We start from the raw sequence: 23,023 nt of genomic DNA, 5'->3' as shown, positions 1-23,023 counted from the left end.
TATAGTCATGATAACCAACACACTGGGGAATGAATTTAAAGTAGTTTGTTGACATAGTCATGATAACCAATACACTGCGTAATCAATTTTCAGCTGTTTCTAAGATCGTCATGATAACGAATACACTGGGAAGGAATTTCCAGTTTATTGTTATATTGGACGTGATAACCATTACACTGGGGAAATAATTTACAGTTTGTTGTTAATATAGTCATGAAAACCAATTCATTGGGGAATGAATTTACACTTGTTTGTTAATATGGTCATGGTAACCAAAACACTGGGGAATGAATTTAAAGTTGTTTGTTAAATTGGACATGATAACCAATACATTTGGGAATGAATTTAATACTGTTTGTTAATATAGTCATTATAACGAATATACTGCGGAATGAATTTACACTTGTTTGTTGATGTACTCATGACAACCAATACACTGGGGAATGAATTTTATATTGTTTGTTCATGTTGTCATGATAACCAATACACTAGGGAATGAATTTACGTTTGCTTGTTAATATAGTCATGATAACTAATACACTGGGAATGAATTTTCAATTGATTGTTAAGTTGGACATGATAACCAATACAATGTGGAATGAATTTACAGTTGTTTATTAATATAGTCATGATAACCAATACACTGGGTAATGAATTCATAGTTGATTGTTACATTGGACATGATAAACAAAACACTGGGGAATGAATTAACAGTTGTTTGTTGATGTAGTCATGACAACCAATATACTGAGGAATGAATTTAAAGTAGTTTGTTGATATCGTCATGATAACCAATACACTGGGAAATGAATTTGCAGCTGTTTGTTAAGATAGTCATGATAACTAATACACTGGGAATGAATTTCCAGTTGATTGTTAAATTGGACGTGATAACCATGACACTGGGGAAAGAATTTAAAGTTGTTTGTTAATATAGTCATTAGAACTAATACAATGCGGAATTAATTTACACTAGCATGTTAATGATGTCCTGATAACCAATACAGTCGGGAATGAATTTACAGTTGTTTGTTCACATAGTCAATGATAACCAATACACTGGGGAATGAATTTACCGTTGTTTGTTGATATAGTCATGACAACCAATAAACTGGGGAATGAATTTGCAGTTGTTAGTTCCAATCGTCAATGATAACCAATACACTGGGGAATGAATTTACAGTTGTTTGTTGATGTCGTCATGACAACATACACACTGGGGAATGAATTTACAGTTGTTTGTTCATACATTCATGATAACCAATACACTGGGGAATGAATTTACAGCTGTTTGTTAATATCGTCATGATATCTAATGCACTGGGTGAATGAATTTATAGATGATTGGTAAATTGGACATTATAAGCAATACACTGGGGAATGAATTTACAGTTGTTAATTCAAAAAGTCATGATAACCAATATACTTGGAATGAATTTACATTTGTTTGTTAACATAGTCATGATAGCCAATACACTGGGTAATAAATTCAGAGTTGATTGTTAAATTGGACATGATTACCAATACACGGGGGAATGAATTTGCAGTTCTTTGTTAATATCGTCATGATAAACAATGCACTGGAGAATGCATTTCAAGTTGTTTATTAATGCAGTCATGATAACAAATACACTGGCGAATGAATTTAAAGTTGTTTGTTAACATAGTCATGATCACCAATACACTGGAGAATTAATTTACATTTGTTTGTTGATATATTCGTGATAACTAATACACTGGGACGTGATAACCATTACACTGGGGAATGAAATGACAGTTTGTAGTTAATATCATCTTGATAACTAATACACTGGGGAAAGGATTTACCGTTGTTTGTTCATATAGTCATGACAACAAAAACACTGGGGAATGAATTTACACTTGATCATTAATATAGTCAAGATAACCAATACACGGGTGAATGAATTTCGAGTTGATTGTTAAATTGAGCATGATAACTATTACACTGGGCAATGAATTTACAGTTGTTTGTTAATATAGTCATGATAACGAATGCACTGGGGAATGAATTTACAGACGTTTGTTCATACAGTCATGATACCCAATACACTGGGGAATGAATTTAAAGTTGTTTTTTAATATAGTGATGCTAACCAATACGCTGGGGAATGAATTTAGAGTTGTTTGTTGATGTAGCATGATAACCAATGCACTGGGAATGAATTAACAGTTGTTTGTTAATATAGTCATGACAACTAATACACTGTGGAATCAATTTACAGTTTTTATTAATGTACTCATGATAACCAATACACTGGGGAATGAATTTTATTTTGTTGGTTAAATTGGACATGATAACCAATACATTTGGGAATGAATTTAATACTGTTTGTTAATATAGTCATTATAACGAATATACTGCAGAATGAATTTACACTTGTTTGTTGATGTACTCATGATAACCAATACACTGGGGAATGAATTTTATATTGTTTGTTCATGTTGTCATGATAACCAATACACTAGGAAATTAATTTACGTTTGCTTGTTAATATAGTTATGATAACTAATATACTGGGAATGAATTTTCAATTGATTGTTAAGTTGGACATGATAACCAATGCAATGTGGAATGAATTTACAGTTGTTTATTAATATAGTCAGGATAACCAATACACTTGGAATGAATTTACGTTAGTTTGTTAAAATAGTCATGACAACCAACACACTGGGTCATGAATTCATAGTTGATTGTTACATTGGACATGATTAAAAAAACACTGGGGAATGAATTAACAGTTGTTTGTTGATGTAGTCATGATAACCAATACACTGGGTAATTAATTTAAAGTAGTTTGTTGATATAGTCATGATAACCAATACACTGGGAAATGAATTTGCAGCTGTTTGTTAAGATAGTCATGATAACTAATACACTGGGAATGAATTTCCAGTTGATTGTTAAATTGGACGTGATAACCATGACACTGGGGAAAGAATTTACAGTTTGTTATTAATATAGTCATGATAACCAATACACTGGGGAATGAATTTAAATTTGTTTGTTAAATTGGACATGATAACCAATACACTGGTGAATTAATTTAAAATTGTTTGTTAATATAGTAATTAGAACTAATACACTGCGGAATTAATTTACACTAGCATGTTGATGAAGTCCTGATAACCAATGCACTGGGGAACGAATTTACTGTTGTTTGTTCACATAGTCAATGATAACCAATACACTGGGGAATGAATTTACCGTTGGTTGTTGATATAGTCATGACAACCAATAAACTGGGGAATGAATTTGCAGTTGTTAGTTCCAATCGTCAATGATAACCAATACACTGGGGAATGAATTTACAGTTGTTTGTTAAAATAGTCATGATAACCAATACACTGGGGAATGAATTTACAGCTGTTTGTTAAAATAGTCATGATAACCAATACACTGGGCAATGAATTTACATTTGTTTGTTAATGTAGTCATGATAACCTATACAATGGGGAATGAATTTAAAGTTGTTTGTTAATATAGTCATTATAAACAATACACTGGGGAATGAACTTAGAGTTGTTTGTTGATTTAGTCATGATAACAAAAACACTCCGGAATGAATTTATAGTTATTTGTCAATGCAGTCATGATAACCGATACACTGGTAATGAATTCCTAATTGATTGTTAAATTGGACATGAAAACCAATGCACTGGGGAATGTATTTACAGTTGTTTGTTCATATAGTCATGATAACCAATAAACGGGTGAATGAATTTACAGTTGATTCTTAATTTGAGCGTGATTTCAATTACACTGGGAAAATAATTCACAGTTGTTTGTTGATATTTTCATGATTATCAATACACAGGGGATTGAATTGACAGTTGTTTGTTCAATTGGACATGATAACTAATACACTGGGAAATTAATTTGCAGTTGTTTGTCAATAAAGTCATGATAACCAATACAATGGGGAATGGATTTACAGTTGTTTGTCAATATAGTCATGACAACCAATACACTGGGGAGTGAATTTACAGTTGGGTTTTAATGTACTCATGATAACGGATACACTGTGGAATGAATTCACAGTTGATTGTTAAAGTGGACATGATAATTGATACACTGGGGAATGAATTTACTTTTGATTGTCAATATAGTCCTGATAACCAATACATTGGGGAATGAATTTACAGTTGTTTGTTAAATTGGATTTGATAAATAATACACCGGGGAATGAATTTACGTTTGTTTGTCATGATAACCAATTCACTGGGGAGTGCATGTACCGCTCTTCCTTTCGAAAGTCATGATAACAAACACACGGACGAATGAATGTATAGTTGTTTATTGATGTTTTCATGATAGCCAATAGACTGGGTGATGCATTCATAGTTGATTGTCGAATTGGATATGATAAGCAATCCACTGAGAATGTATTTACAGCTCTTTGTTAAGATAGTGATGATAACTAATACACTGGGGAATGAATTTTCATTTGTTTGTTAATGTAGTCATGCTAACCAATACATTGGGAATGAATTTACAGTTGGGTTTTAATGCAGTCATGATAACGAATACACTGTGGAATGAATTCACAGTTGATTGTTAAAGTGGAAATGACAACTGATACATTGGGGAATGAATTTACATTTATTTGTCAATAAAGTCATGATAACCAATACAATGGGGAATGGATTTACAGTTGTTTTTCAATATAGTCATGACAACCAATACACTGGGGAATTAATTTTTGGTTGGGTTTAAATGTAGTCATGATAACGAATACACTGTGGAATGAATTCACATTTCATTGTTGAAGTGGACATGATAACTGATGCACTGGGGAATGAATTTACTTTTGATTGTCAATATTGTCCTGAAAACCAATACACTGGGGAATGAATTTACAGTTGTTTGTTAATATAGTCATGATAACGAATGCACTGGGGAATGAATTTACAGACGTTTGTTCATACAGTCATGATACCCAATACAATGGGGAATGAATTTAAAGTTGTTTTTTAATATAGTGATGCTAACCAATACGCTGGGGAATGAATTTAGAGTTGTTTGTTGATATAGCATGATAACCAATGCACTGGGAATTAATTAACAGATGTTTGTTAATATAGTCATGATAACTAATACACTGTGGAATCAATTTACAGTTTTTATTAATGTACTCATGATAACCAATACACTGGGGAATGAATTTTATTTTGTTGGTTAATATAGTCATGATAACCAATACACTGGGGAATAAATTTCAGTTGTTTTTTGATATAGTCGTTATAACCAATACACTGGGGAATGGATTTACAGTTGTTTGTTAATATAGTCAAAGTGACCAATTAACTGGAGACTGAATTTTCATTTGTTTGTTCATTTCGTCTATGATAACCAATGCACTGGGGAATGAATTTTCAGTTGTTTGTTCATATAGTCAATGTTAACCAAAACACTGGGGAATGAATTTACTTTTGACCATTAATATAGTCGTGATAACCAATACACGGGTGAATGAATTTCGAGTTGATTATTAAATTGAATATGATAACTATAACACTGGGGAATGAATTTACAGTTGTTTGTTCATACAGTCATTATAACCAATAAACTTGGCAATGAATTTTCAGTGGATTGTTAAGTTGGACATGATAACCAAGGCCCTGGGGAATGAATTTACAGCTGTTTGTTGATATATTCATTATCACCAATGCACTGGGGAATGAATTTACAGCTGTTTGTTAATATTGTCATGAAAACCAATACAGTTGGGAATAAATTTACAGTTGTGTGTTGATATAGTCGTTAAAATCAATACACTGGGTAATGGATGCACAGTTGATTGTTAATATAGTCAAGATGGACAATAACGTGGAGAATGAATTTTCATTTGTTTGTTCATGTAGTCAATGATAACCAATACACTGGGGAATGAATTTACAGTTGTTTGTTCAGATAGTCAATGATAACCAATACATTGGGAATGAATTTACAGTTGTTTGTTCATATAGTCAATGACAACAAACACATTGGGTAATGAATTTACAGTTGATCATCAAAAAAGACATGATAACCAATACAAGGGTGAATGAATTTCGAGTTGATTGTTAAATTGAGCATGATAACTATTACACTGGGGAATGAATTTTCAGTTGTTTGTTGAGAAGATCATGACAACAAACACACTGTTGAATGAATTTACAATTGTTTATTAATATAGTCAGTCATGATAACCAATACACTGGGGAATGAATTTACATTTGTTTGTTAAATTGGACATGATAACCAATACACTGGGGAGTGAATTTAATATTGTTTGTTAATATCGTCATCATAACTAATACACTGCGGAATGAATTTACACTTGCATGTTGAAGAAGGCATGATATGCAATGCACTGGGGAATGAATTCACAGTTGCTTGTTGATATAGTCATGATAACTAAAACACTGGTGAATTAATTTACAGTTGTTTGTTGCTGTACTCATAATAACCAAAACACTGGTGAACGAATTTTATATTGTTTGTTAATATAGTCATGATAACCAATACACTGGGGAATGAATTTACAGCTGTTTGTTGAGATAGTCATGATAAACGATACAGTGGGGAAAACATTTACAGTTGTTTGTAGATATAGTCATGATAACTAATACACTTGGAATGAATTTAGATTTGTTTGTTAACATAGTCATGATAACAAATACACTGGGTAATAAATTCAGAGTTCATTGTTAAATTGGACATGATAGCTAATACACTGGGGAATGAATTTACAGCTGTTTGTTAACATAGTCATGTTAACTAAAACACTGGGGAATGGATTTACAGTTGTTTGTTAATATAGTCATGAAGACAAACACACTGGGGAATGAATTTACACTGGATCAATCACATAGTCAAGATAACCAATACAAGGTTGAATGAATTTCGAGTTGATTGTTAAATTGAGCATGATAACTATTACACTGGGGAATGAATTTAAATTGTTTGGTAATATCGTCATGATAACGAATGCACTGGGGAATGAATTTAACGTTGTTTTTTTTAATATAGTCATGATAACCAATACACTGGGGAATGAATATACATCAATTTGTTAATATAGTCATAATAACCAATACACTGGGGAATGAATTTACAGTTGTTTGTTCATGTCGTCATGGTATCTAATACACTGGAAAATGAATTTACAGATGATTGTTAAATTGGACATGATAACCATTGCACTGCGGAATAAATTTACTGTAGTTTGTTAAATTGGACATGATAACGAATAAACTGGGCAATGAATTTACAGCTGATTGTTAAATTGGACATTCTAACCAAAACACTGGGGAATGAATTTACAGTTGTTTATTAATATAGTCATGAGAACCAATACACTGGGGAATGAATTTACAGTTCTTTGTTAATATCGTCATGAAAACCAACACACTGGGGAATGAATTTACAATTGTTTGTTCATTTTGTCATGATAACCAACACACTGCGGAATGAATTTGCAGTTGTTTGTTGATATCGCCATGATAAGCAATACAGTGGTGAATGTATTTACAGTGGTTTGTTGATGCAGTCGTGATAACCATTGCACTGGCGAATGAATTTAACGTTGTTTGTTGATATAATCATGATAACCAATAGACAGGGGAATGAATTTGCAGCTGTTTGTTAATATAGTCATGATAACAAATACACAACGGAATGAATTTGCAGCTGTTTGTTAATATAGTCATGATAACAAATACACAACGGAATGAATTTACAGTTGTTTGTTAATATAGTCGTGATAACTAATACACTGGGAATGAATTTACAGTTGATTGTTAAATTGCACGTGATAACCATTGCATTGTGGAAAGAATTTACAGTTTGTTGTTAACATAGTCATGATAAAGAATACACTGGGGAATGAATTCACAGTTGTTTGTTAATTTAGTCATGATAACCAATACAATGGAATATGAATTTACAGTTGTTTGTTAATATTGTCATGATAACTAATACACTGTGGAATGAATTCACAATTTTTTGTTGATGAAGTCATGCTAACCAATACACTGGGAATGAATTTACAATCGTTTGTTGATATTGCATGTAACCAATGCACGGTGAATGAATTTACAGTTGTTTGTTAATATAGTCATGATAACTAATACACTGGGGAATCAATTTACATTTGTTCATTGTTGCACTGATGTTAACCAATACACTGGGGAATGAATTTTCAGTTAATTGTTAAATTGGACATGATAACCAATACACTGCCGAATGAATTTACAGCTGTTTGTTCATATCGTCATGATAACCAATACACTGGGGAATGGATTTACCGTTGATTGTTGACAGAGTAATGAGAACAAACACACTTGGGAATGAATTTACACTTGATCATTAATATGGTCAAGATAACCAATACACGGGTGAATGAATTCGGAGTTGATTGCTAAATTGAGCATGATTACTATTACACCAGGGAATGAATTTACATTTGTTTGTTAATATTGTCATGATAACGAAAGCACTGGGGAATGAATATACCGTTGTTTGTTGCTGTACTCATGATAAACAAAACACTGGTGAACGAATTTTATATGGTTTTTTAATATAGTCATGATAACCAATACACTGCGGAATGAATTTACAGCTGTTTGTTGAGATAGTCATGATAAACGATACAGTGGGGAATAAATTTACAGTTGTTTGTAGATATAGTCATGACATACAATACACTGGGGAATGAATTTACAGTTGTTTGTTGATATGGTCATGATAACCAATACACTGGGGAATGAATTTACATTTCTCTGTGAACATAGTCATGATAACCACAAAACTGGGTAATGAATTCATAGTTGATTGTTAAATTGGACATGATAACCAATACATTTGGGAATGAATTTAAAACTGTTTGTTAATGTAGTCATTATAACGAATATACTGCGGAATGAATTTACACTTGTTTGTTGATGTACTCATGATAACCAATATACTGGGGAATGAATTTTATATTGTTTGTTCATGTTGTCATGATAACCAATACACTAGGAAATGAATTTACGTTTGCTTTTTAATATAGTCATGATAACTAATATACTGGGAATGAATTTTCAATTGATTGTTAAGTTGGACATGATAACCAATGCAATGTGGAATGAATTTACAGTTGTTTATTAATATAGTCATGATAACCAATACACTTGGAATGAATTTACATTAATTTGTTAAAATGGTCATGACAACCAATACACTGGGGAATGAATTTTATATTGTTTGTTCATGTTGTCATTATAACCAATACACTAGGAAATGAATTTACGTTTGCTTGTTAATATAGTCATGATGTGGAGATGCCGGTGATGGACTGGGGTTGACAATTGTAAACAATTTTACAACACCAAGTTATAGTCCAGCAATTTTATTTTAAATTCACAAGCTTTCGGAGATTTTCTCCTTCCTCAGGCAAATGTTTCAAGATCTCCTTGAAGCCTACGCATTTATACATATTGAACAATAAAACATGGTGTTTACAGACTGCCCCTGCAACTGCCCGTTGCCAAGGCAATCACCGTGTTCAGACAGAGAGGTGTTACCTGCAGCCAACGTTGTCTACCTCATACGTTGCAGGAAAGGATGCCCCAGAGCATGGTACATTGGCGAGACCATGCAGACGCTGCGGCAACGGATGAACGGACACCGCGCAACAATCGCCAAACAGGAGGGTTCCCTCCCAGTCGGGGAACACTTCAGCAGTCATGGACATTCATCCACCGACCTTCGGGTAAGCGTACTCCAAGGCGGCCTTCGAGACACACGACAACGCAAAATTGTCGAGCAGAAATTGATAGCCAAGTTCCGCACCCATGAGGACGGCCTCAACCGGGATCTTGGGTTCATGTCACGCTACACGTTACCCCACCAGCGAACAAATGTTATCTGTTTTTAATATAATGGGTCATTTGCTGGCTCTCTCTGCCTTCCGGATGTTTCTGCCTCTCTCTGTGTTTTTTTTTTCTCTGTTTTTTTTCCCTGTTTGTTTTTTTGTTGAATGTGTATTCGGAGGTTCTGCAGGTAACACCTCTCTGTCTGAACACGGTGATTGCCTTGGCAACGGGCAGTTGCAGGGGCAGTCTGTAAACACCATGTTTTATTGTTCAATATGTATAAATGCGTAGGCTTCAAGGAGATCTTGAAACATTTGCCTGAGGAAGGAGAAAATCTCCGAAAGCTTGTGAATTTAAAATAAAATTGCTGGACTATAACTTGGTGTTGTAAAATTGTTTACAATTGTCAACCCCAGTCCATCACCGGCATCTCCACATCATGACTACCATCGACACCACAAACTGCCGGCTCACAGTGGAAAGGATATCCAAGAAGATCGCGCATTTAGACACAGACATCAAGTTTTTACAGAGCTGCAAGAAAGCAGACAAGATCCCGAAAGGACTCCAGATCACGAACCCACTCAAGTCCACATACAACTCGGATTACGCTGAGAGACTCTGCCGCCGTACCTCTCGCACACTCCGCAACCATCTCATACACCAACTCTACAGCAGACGCCACAACCTCGAAACCAAGATAGAGTCCATACTCTCAACCTGTACTCAGGACACAGCAGACCAGCTACGTTATACCGCCAAACAGACGAGGCAACGGAACTACGCTGCCTACATGAAAACCAAGAGCAGGAAGCTTGAGAAACTCGGCATCACCACCAGCAACGACCAAGCTTCCCCTGGTACCACGGTTGCAACCACAGGGAAGTCTATTGTCAATTTATCCGACCACACACTTCAACCAGACGAAATCGAAGTTCTCAGCCGAGGGCTCAATTTCTGCCCCACTACCAAAATGGACCCCACTAGTCTCGCGGCGGACACAGAGGAATTCATCAGGAGAATGAGGCTCCGGGAATTCTACTACAAACCCCAAGATTTCAGCAGCGAACCCAATGAGACAATCGACGATCCGGAACAGCAGACAGAGGGATCCGCGGTACAGCAACCGAAGAGGAAAGAGTCAAACTGGACTCCTCCGGAGGGTCGCTGCCCTCAGCTGGACATGTATGCTCAAGCTGTCAGGAAATGCGTCAATGCCAGATTCATCAGCCGCACTCAGAAGACAGTCCAGAATGTCACCCGAGCACAACGCAACGCCATCAACGCTCTCAAGACCAACCGCAACATCGTCATCAAACCAGCGGACAAAGGAGGAGCCATAGTCATACAGAACAGAACAGACTATTGCAAAGAAGCATACCGACAACTGGACAACCAGGAACACTACAGACGGTTACCCGCAGATCCGACCAAAGAACACACCCACCAGCTCAACAAACTGATCAAGACCTTCGATCCAGACCTTCAAAGCATCCTACACATTCTCATCCCACGTAATCCCCGCGTGGGAGACTTCTACTGCCTCCCAAAGATACACAAAGCCAACACACCCGGACGTCCCATCGTATCGGGCAACGGAACCCTGTGTGAGAACCTCTCTGGATACATCGAGGGCATCCTGAAACCCATCGTACAGGGAACCCCCAGCTTCTGTCGTGACACTACAGACTTCCTACAAAAACTCAGTACCCACGGACCAGTTGAACCAGGAACACTTCTCACCACGATGGACGTCTCGGCACTATACACCAGTATCCCCCACGATGACGGCATCGCTGCGACAGCATCAATACTCAACACCAACAACAGCCAATCTCCGGAAGCCATCCTACAACTCATCCGCTTCATCCTGGATCACAATGTCTTCACCTTCGATAACCAGTTCTTTACCCAAACACACGGAACAGCCATGGGGACCAAATTCGCACCCCAATACGCCAACATTTTCATGCACAAGTTCGAGCAGGACTTCTTCACTGCACAAGACCTCCAACCAACACTATACACCAGATACATCGACGACATTTTCTTTCTATGGACCTACGGCAAGGAATCACTAAAGAGACTACACGATAACATCAACAAGTTCCATCCCACCATCAAGCTCACCATGGACTACTCCTCAGAATCAGTTTCTTTCTTGGACACACGAATCTCCATCAAAGACGGGCACCTCAGCACCTCACTCTACCGCAAGCCCACGGACAACCTCACGATGCTCCACTTTTCCAGCTTCCACCCTAACCACGTCAAAGAGGCCATCCCCTATGGACAGGCCCTGCGAATACACAGGGTCTGCTCAGACGAGGAGGAACGCGATGGACACCTACAGACGCTGAAAGACGCCCTAGTAAGAACGGGATATGACGCTCGACTCATCGATCGACAGTTCCGACGGGCCACAGCAAAAAATCGCATAGACCTCCTCAGGAGACTAACACGGGACGCAACCAACAGAGTACCCTTTGTCGTCCAGTACTTCCCCGGAGCGGAGAAACTACGCCATGTTCTCCGCAGCCTTCAACATGTCATCAATGAGGACAAACACCTCGCTATGGCCATCCCCACACCTCCACTACTCGCCTTTAAACAGCCACCCAACCTCAAACAGACCATCGTTCGCAGCAAACTACCTAGCTTTCAAGAGAACAGCGTCCACGACGCCACACAACCCTGCCACGGTAACCTCTGCAAGACATGCCAGATCATCGACACAGATACCACCATCACACGAGATGACACCACCCACCAGGTGCATGGTTCATACTCCTGTGACTCAGCCAACGTTGTCTACCTCATACGTTGCAGGAAAGGATGCCCCAGAGCATGGTACATTGGCGAGACCATGCAGACGCTGCGGCAACGGATGAACGGACACCGCGCAACAATCGCCAAACAGGAGGGTTCCCTCCCAGTCGGGGAACACTTCAGCAGTCATGGACATTCATCCACCGACCTTCGGGTAAGCGTACTCCAAGGCGGCCTTCGAGACACACGACAACGCAAAATTGTCGAGCAGAAATTGATAGCCAAGTTCCGCACCCATGAGGACGGCCTCAACCGGGATCTTGGGTTCATGTCACGCTACACGTTACCCCACCAGCGAACAAATGTTATCTGTTTTTAATATAATGGGTCATTTGCTGGCTCTCTCTGCCTTCCGGATGTTTCTGCCTCTCTCTGTGTTTTTTTTTCTCTGTTTTTTTTCCCTGTTTGTTTTTTTGTTGAATGTGTATTCGGAGGTTCTGCAGGTAACACCTCTCTGTCTGAACACGGTGATTGCCTTGGCAACGGGCAGTTGCAGGGGCAGTCTGTAAACACCATGTTTTATTGTTCAATATGTATAAATGCGTAGGCTTCAAGGAGATCTTGAAACATTTGCCTGAGGAAGGAGAAAATCTCCGAAAGCTTGTGAATTTAAAATAAAATTGCTGGACTATAACTTGGTGTTGTAAAATTGTTTAATATAGTCATGATAACTAATATACTGGGAATGAATTTTCAATTGATTGTTAAGTTGGACATGATAACCGATGCAATGTGGAATGAATTTACAGTTGTTTATTAATATAGTCATGATAACCAATACACTTGGAATGAATTTGCATTAGTTTGTTCAAATAGTCATGACAACCAATACACTGGGTAATGAATTCATAGTTGATTGTTACATTGGACATGATTAACAAAACACTGGGGAATGAATTAACAGCAGTTTGTTGATATAGTCATGATAACCAATACATTGGGAATTTAATTTGCAGCTGTTTGTTAAGATAGTCATGATAACTAATACACTGGGAATGAATTTCCAGTTGATTGTTAAATTGGACGTGATAACCATGACACTGGGGAAATAATTTACAGTTTGTTATTAATATAGTCATGATAACCAATACACTGGGGAATGAATTTAAAGTTGTTTGTTGAATTGGACGTGATAACCATTACAAAGGGGAATGAATTTACAGTTGTTTGTTCATATAGTCATGATAACCAATACACTGGGGAATGAATTTGAAGTTGTTTGTTGAATTGGACATGATAACCAATACACTGGTGAATTAATTTAAAATTGTTTGTTAATATAGTCATTAGAACTAATACACTGCGGAATTAATTTACACTAGCATGTTGATGAAGTCCTGATAACCAATACACTGGGGAATGAATTTACCGTTGGTTGTTGATATAGTCATGAAAACCAATAAACTGGGTAATGAATTTGCAGTTGTTAGTTCCAATCGTCAATGATAACCAATACACTGGGGAATGAATTTACAGTTGTTTGTTAAAATAGTCATGATAACCAATACACTGGGGGATGAATTTACAGCTGTTTGTTAAAATAGTCATGATTACCAATACACTGGGCAATGAATTTATATTTGTTTGTTAATGTAGTCATGATAACCTATACAATGGGGATTGAATTTAAAGTTGTTTGTTAATATAGTCATTATTACCAATACACTGGGGAATGAACTTAGAGTTGTTTGTTGATTTAGTCATGATAACAAAAACACTCCGGAATGAATTTGTAGTTATTTGTCAATGCAGTCATGATAACCGATACACTGGTAATGAATTCCTCATTGATTGTTAAATTGGACATGATAACCAATGCACTGGGGAATGCATTTACAGTTGTTTGTTGATATAGTCATGATAACCAAAGCACTGGGCAATGAAGTTGCAGTTGTTTGTTCATATAGTCATGTTAACCAATGAACGGGTGAATGAATTTACAGTTGATTGTTAATTTGAGCGTGATTTCAATTACACTGGGAAAATAATTCACAGTTGTTTGTTGATATTTTCATGATTATCAATACACAGGGGATTGAATTTACAGTTGTTTGTTGAATTGGACATGATAACTAATACACTGGGGAATGAATTTGCAGTTGTTTGTCAATAAAGTCATGATAACCAATACAATGGGGAATGGATTTACAGTTGTTTTTCAATATAGTCATGACAACCAATACACTGGGGAATTAATTTTTGATTGGGTTTAAATGTAGTCATGATAACGAATACACTGTGGAATGAATTCACATTTGATTGTTGAAGTGGACGTGATAACTGATGCACTGGGGAATGAATTTACTTTTGATTGTCAATATTGTCCTCATAACCAATACACTGGGGAATGAATTTACAGTTGTGTGTTAAATTGGACATGATAACCAATACACTGGGGAATGAATTTACGTTCGTTTGTCATGATAACCAATTCACTGGGGACTGCATCAACCGCTGTTTCTTTAGATAGTCATGATAACAAACACACTGGCGAATGAATGTACAGTTGTTTATTGATGTATTCATGACAGCCAATAGACTGGGTGATGCATTCATAGTTGATTGTGGAAATGGATATGATAACCAATCCACTGAGAATGTAATTACAGCTCTTTGTTAAGATAGTGATGATAACCAATACACTGGGGAATGAATTTACAGTTGTTTGTTCATATAGTCAATGAGAACCAATGCACTGAGGAATGAATTTGCAGTTGTTTGTTGATATAGTCATGACAACCAATACACTGGGGAATGGATTAAAGTTGGGTTTTAATGTAGTCATGATAACGAATACACTGTGGAATGAATTCACAGTTGATTGTTAAAGTGGACATGATAACAATTACCAATGGGAATGAAATTACACTTGATTGTTAAATTGGACATGCTAACCATTACAATGGGGAATGAATTTACAGTTGTTTGTAAACATAGTAATGATAACCAATACACTGGGGAATGAATTTACAGTTGTTTGTCAACCTTGTCATGATAACCAATCCACTGGTAATGAATTCAAAATTGATTGTTGAATTGGACATGATATTCTTACACTGGGGAATGAATTTGCATTTTTTTGTCAATAGAGTCGTGATAACCAATACACTGGCGAATGAATTTACAGTTGATTTTTAAAGTGGACTGAAAACTGTTGCACTGGGGAATGAATTGAGAGGTGTTTCTCAATCTTGTCATGATAACCAATACACTGGTAAAGACATCAAAAATGATTGTTAAATTGGACATGATACCAAATACACCGGGGGAATGAATTTACTGATGTTTGTTAAATTGGACATGATAACTAATACACTGGGGAATGAATTTACGGTTGTTTGCTAATGTAGTCATGATAACCAATTCACTGGGGAGTGCATTTACTGCTGTTTCTTTAGATAATCATGATAACAAACACACTGGGGAATGAATGTACAGTTGTTTATTGACATATTCATGATAGCCAAAAGACTGGGTAATGAATTCATAGTTGATTGTTGAATTGGACATGATAACATATACACTGAGAATGTATTTACAGCTCTTTGTTAAGATAGTGATGATAACTAATGCACTGGGGAATGAATTTACATTTGTTTGTTAATGTAGTCATGCTAACCAATACACTGGGGAATGAATTTACAGTTGTGTGTTAAGATAATCATTATAACTATAATGCTGGAGAATGCATTTACAGTTGTTTGTTAATATAGTCATGATAACCAACACACTGGGGAATTAATTTACAGTTATGTTTTAACATAGTCCTGATAACCAATACACTGGGGAATTAATTTACAGTTGATTGTTAAAGTGGACATGAAAACTGTTGCACTGGGGAATGAATTAACAGGTGTTTCTCAATCTTGTCATGATAACCAATACACTGGTAAAGACATAAAAAAATGATTGTTAAATTGGACATGATACCAAATACACCGGGGGAATGAATTTACTGTTGTTTGTTAAATTGCACATGATAACTAATACACTGAGGAATGAATTTACGGTTGTTTGTAAATGTAGTCATGATAACCAATTCACTGGGGAGTGCATTTACTGCTGTTTCTTCAGATAGTCATGATAACAAACACACTGGGGAATGAATGTACAGTTGTTTATTGACATATTCATGATAGCCAAAAGACTGGGTAATGAATTCATAGTTGATTGTTGAATTGGACATGATAACATATACACTGAGAATGTATTTACAGCTCTTTGTTAAGATAGTGATGATAACTAATACACTGGGGAATGAATTTACATTTGTTTGTTAATGTAGTCATGCTAACCAATACACTGGGGAATGAATTTACAGTTGTGTGTTAAGATAATCATTATAACTATAATACTGGAGAATGCATTTACAGTTGTTTGTTAATATAGTCATGATAACCAACACACGGGGGAATTAATTTACAGTTATGTTTTAACATAGTCCTGATAACCAATACACTGGGGAATGAATTTACAGTTGATTGTTAATATAGTCAAGATAAGAGACACGCTGCTGAATGAATTTACAGTGATTTGTCAATATAGTCATGATAACCAATACACTGGGTAAAGAATTTACAGTTGTGTTTTAATGTAGTCATGATAACGAATACACTGTGGAATGAATTCACAGTTGATTGTTAAAGTGGACATGATAACCAATACACTGGGGAATGAATTTACAGTTGTTTGTTCAATTGGACATGATAACTAATTCACTGGGGAAAGAATTTACGTTTGTTTGTCATGATAACCAATACACTGGGGAATGAATTTACAGTTGATTGTTAAAGTGGACATGATAACCAATACACTGGGGAATGAATGTACAGTTGTTTGTTCAATTGGACATGATAACTAATTCACTGGGGAAAGAATTTACGTTTGTTTGTTATGATAACCAATTCACTGGGGAATGCATATACCGCTGTTTCTTTAGATAGTCATGATAACAAACACACTGGCGAATGAATATACAGTTGTTTATTGATGTATTCATGATAGCCAATAGATTTGGTGATGCATTCATAGTTTATTGTAGAATTGGATATGATAACCAATCCACTGAGAATGTATATACAGCTCTTTGTTAAGATAGTGATGATAACTAATACACTGGCGAATGAATTTTCATTTGTTTGTTAATGTAGTCATGCTAACCAATACATTGGGAATGAATTTACAGTTGGGTTTTAATGCAGTCATGATAACGAATACACTGTGGAATGAATTCACAGTTGATTGTTAAAGTGGACATGATAACTGATACATTGGGGAATGAATTTACTTTTGATTGTTAATATAGTTCTGATAACCAATATACTGGGGAATTAATTTACAGTTATTTGTTCATATAGTCAATGAGAGCCAATACACTGGGGAATGTATTTACAGTTGTTTGTTGATATAATCATGACAACCAATGCACTGGGGAATGGATTAAAGTTGGGTTTTAATGTAGTCATGATAACGAATACACTGTGGAATGAATTCACAGTTGATTGTTAAAGTGGACATGACAACCAATACAATGGGAATGAAATTACACTTGATTGTTAAATTGGACATGCTAACCGCTACAATGGGGAATGAATTTACAGTTGATTATAAATATAGTCAAGATAACCAATACACTGGGGAATGAATTTACAGTTGTTTGTCAATCTTGTCATGATAACCAATCCACTGGTAATGAATTCAAAATTGATTGTTGAATTGGACAAGGTAACCATACATTGGGGAATGAATTTACAGTTGTTTGTAAATATAGTCATGATAACCAATACACTGGGTAATGAATTTACAGTTGTTTGTTATTATAGTCATGATAACCAATACACTGGGGAATGAATTTACAGCTGTTTGTTAATATAGTCATGATAATTAATACACTGGGGAATGAATTTCCAGTTGTTTGTCAATCTTGTCATGATAACCAATCCACTGGTAATGAATTCAAAATTGATTGTTGAATTGGACATGATAACCATACATTGGTGAATGAATTTACAGTTGTTTGTTATTATAGTCATGATAACCAATACACTGGGGAATGGATTTACAGCTGTTTGTTAATATAATCATGATAACCATTACACTGGGGAATGAATTCACAGCTGTTTGTTATTTTAGTCATGATATCTAATACAATGATGGAAATAATTTACAGTTGATCGTTAATATAGTCATGATAACTAATACACTGGGGAATTAATTTACATTTGTTTGTTGATGTAGTCATGCTAACCAATACACTGGGGAATGAATTTACAGTTGTGTGTTAAGATAATCATTATAACTATAATACTGGAGAATGCATTTACAGTTGTTTGTTAATATAGTCATGATAACCAACACACGGGGGAATTAATTTACAGTTATGTTTTAACATAGTCCTGATAACCAATACACTGGGGAAGGAATTTACAGTTGATTGTTAAAGTGGACATGATAACCGATACACTGGGGAATGAATTTACAGTTGTTTGTTCAATTGGACATGATAACTAATTCACTGGGGAAAGAATTTACGTTTGTTTGTCATGATAACCAATACACTGGTTAATGAATTTACAGTTGTTTGTTATTATAGTCATGATAACCAATACACTAGGGAATGAATTTACAGCTGTTTGTTAATACAATCATGATAACCATTACACTGGGGAATGAATTCACAACTGTTTGTTATTTTAGTCATGATATCTAATACAATGATGGAGATAATTTACAGTTGATCGTTAATATAGTCATGATAACCAATACACTGGGGAATGAATTTACATTTTATCATTAATATAGTCATGATAACCAATACACGGGCGAATGAATTTACTGTTGATTTTTAAATTGGACATGATAACCATTACACTGGGGAATGAATTTACATTTGTTTGTTCATATAGTCATGATAACCAATACACTGGGGAATGAATTTACATTTTATCATTAATATAGTCATGATAACCAATACACGGGCGAATGAATTTACTGTTGATTTTTAAATTGGACATGATAACCATTACACTGGGGAATGAATTTACATTTGTTTGTTCATATAGTCATGATAACCAACACACTGGGGAATAATTATAAAGTTGTTTGTTAAATTGGACATGATAACCATTAAAATGGGGAATGAATTTACAGTTGTTTGTTAATATAGTCATCAAAACCAATACACTGGGGAATGAATTTACACTTGTTTGTTGATGAAGTCATGATCACCAATACACTGGGGAATGAATTTACATTTGTTTGTTTATATCGTCATGATAACCAATACACTGTGAATGAATTTACAGTTGTTTGTTAAAATAGTCATGATAATCAATACACTAGGGAATGGATTTACCGTTGTTTGTTGACATAGTCATGAAGACAAACACACTGGGGAATTAATTTACACTGGATCATTCACATAGTCAAGATAATCAATACACGGTTGAATGAATTTCGAGTTGATTGTTAAATTGAGCATGATAACTATTACACTGGGGAATGAATTTAAAGTTGTTTGGTAATATCGTCATGATAACCAAAAAACTGGAGAATGAATTAACAGCTATTTGTTAATATGGTCATAATAACCAATACACTGGGGAATGAATTTACAGTTGTTTGTTCATATCGTCATGGTATCTAATACACTGGAAAATGAATTTACAGATGATTTTTAAATTGGACATGATAACCATTGCACTGAGGAATGAATTTACTGTAGTTTGTTAAATTGGACATGATAACTAATAAACTGGGCAATGAATTTACAGCTGATTGTTAAATTGGACATTCTAACCAAAACACTGGGGAATAAATTTACAGTTGTTTGTTAATATAGTCATGATAACCAACACACTGGGGACTGAATTTACAGTTGTGTTGTAACATAGTCCTGATAGCCCATACACTGGGGAATGAATTTACAGTTGATTGTTAATATAGTCAAGATAATAGACACGCTGCTGAATGAATTTACATTTTTTTGTCAATGTAGTCATGCTAACCAATACACTGGGTAATGAATTCACAGTTGTTTGTTGATATCGTCATGATGTCCATTACACTGGGGAATAAATTTACAGTTGTTTGTTAATATAGTCATGAAAACCAATAGAGTGGGGAATGAATTTACCTTTGTTTGTTAATATATTCATCATAACCAATACACTGGGTAAAGAATTTACAGTTGTTTGTTGATATAGTCTTGATAACAAACACAGTGGGGAATGAATTTACAGTTGTTTGTTAAAATAGTCATGATAACCAATACGCTAGTAATGATTTCATAGTTAATTGTTCATTTGGACATGATAACCATTTGACTGGGGAACGAATTTACAGCTGTTTGTTAATATAGTCTTGATAACCAATACACTGGGGAATGAATCTTCTGTTGTTTGTTAAAAATTCCTGATTACCAATCAGCTGAGGAATGAATTTACAGTTGTTTGTTAAATTGGACATGTTAACCAACACACTGGGGAATGAAATCACAGTTGTTTGTTGATATAGTCATCAAAAGCCGTACACTGGGTAATGAATTTACAGTTAAAGTGGACATGATAACTAATACACTGGGAATTAATTTACATTTGATTGTGAATATAGTCATGATAATCATTGCACTGGGGAATGAATTTACATTTATTTGTTAACAGAGTCATGATAACCAATACACTGGGGAATGAATTTACAGTTGTTTGTTAATATCGTCATGATAACCAATACACGGGAGAATGCATTTACAGTTGTTTGTTAATGTTGTCATGATAACCAATACACTGGCGAATGAATTTCAAATTGTTTGTTAGCATAGTCATGATAACCAATACACTGGGGAATGAATTTACAGCTCTTTGTTAATATAGTCATGATAACCAATACACCGGGGAATGAATTTACATTTGTTTGTTAAATTGGACCTGATTAGCAATACAATGGGGAGTGAATTTACATTTGATCGTAAATATAGTCATAATGAACATTACACGGGTGAATCCATTTACAGTTGATTGTTAAATTGGACTTGATAACCATTACACTAGGGAATGAATTTACCGTTGGTTGTTTATACAGTCATGATAACCATTAGACTGGGGAATGAATTTACAGTTGTTTGTTAAGTTGGACATGATAAGCAATACACTGGGGAATGGATTTACACTAGATTGTTAAATTGGATATGTTCACCACAATAATGGGGAATGAATTTACTGTTGTTTGTTTATATCGTCATTATAACCAATACACTGGGGAATGAATTTACAGCAGTTTGTTAATATAGTCATGATAACCAATGCACTGGGGAATAAATTTGCAGTTGTTTGTTAATATTGTCATTGTAGCCAATACACTGGTGAATAGATTTACAGTTGTTTGTTAATATAGTCATGATAACCAATTAACTGGAGAATGAAATTTCATTTTTTTGTTCTTATAGACAATGATAACCAATACACTGGGAATGGAATTAAAGTTCTTTTTTGCATAGTCATGATAACCGATACACTGTGGATTGAACTTACAGTTGATTGTTAATGTGGACATGATAACTGATACAATGGGGGAATGAATTTACAGTTGAGTGTTAAAGTGGACATGATAACTAATACACTGGGGATTGAATTTACAGTTGTTTGTTGATATAGTCATGATAACAAACACACTGGGGAATGAATTTAAAGTTGTTTGTTATTGTAGTCATGATAACCAAAGCGCCGTGGAATGAATTTACAGCTGTTTGTTCATATGGTCATGACAACCAATACACTGGGGAAAGAATTTACAGCTGTTTGTTAATGTAGTCATGATAACCAATTCACTGGGGAATGAATTTACAGCTGTTTGTTGATATACTCATGATGACCAATACACTGGGGGGTCGATGTACAGTTGTTTGTTAATATATTAATGATAACCAATACACCGGGGAAGGAATTTACTGGTTGTTTGTTAATATCGTCAATGTGAACCAATATACTGGGGAATGAATTTACAGCTGTTTGTTAAAATAGTCATGATAACCAATACACTGGAGAATGAATTTTCAGCTCTTTGTTAATATGGTCATGATAACCAATTTACTGGAGAATGAATTTAAAGTAGTTTGTTATTGAAGTCCTGATAACCAATGCACTGTGGAATGAATTTACAGCTGTTTCTTAATATAGTCATTATAACCATTACACTGGGGAATTAAGTTACAGCTGTGTGTTAATATAATCATGATAACCATTACACTGGGAAATGAATTTACAGTTGTTTGTTAATTTAGTCATGATATCTAATACAATGGTGGAAATAATTTACAGTTGATCGGAAATATAGTCAT

This window comes from Heptranchias perlo, unplaced genomic scaffold (genome assembly GCF_035084215.1).
Source record: "Heptranchias perlo isolate sHepPer1 unplaced genomic scaffold, sHepPer1.hap1 HAP1_SCAFFOLD_50, whole genome shotgun sequence".
Taxonomy (NCBI): Eukaryota; Metazoa; Chordata; class Chondrichthyes; order Hexanchiformes; family Hexanchidae; genus Heptranchias; species Heptranchias perlo.
Note: the sequence above shows the minus strand (reverse complement) of the source record.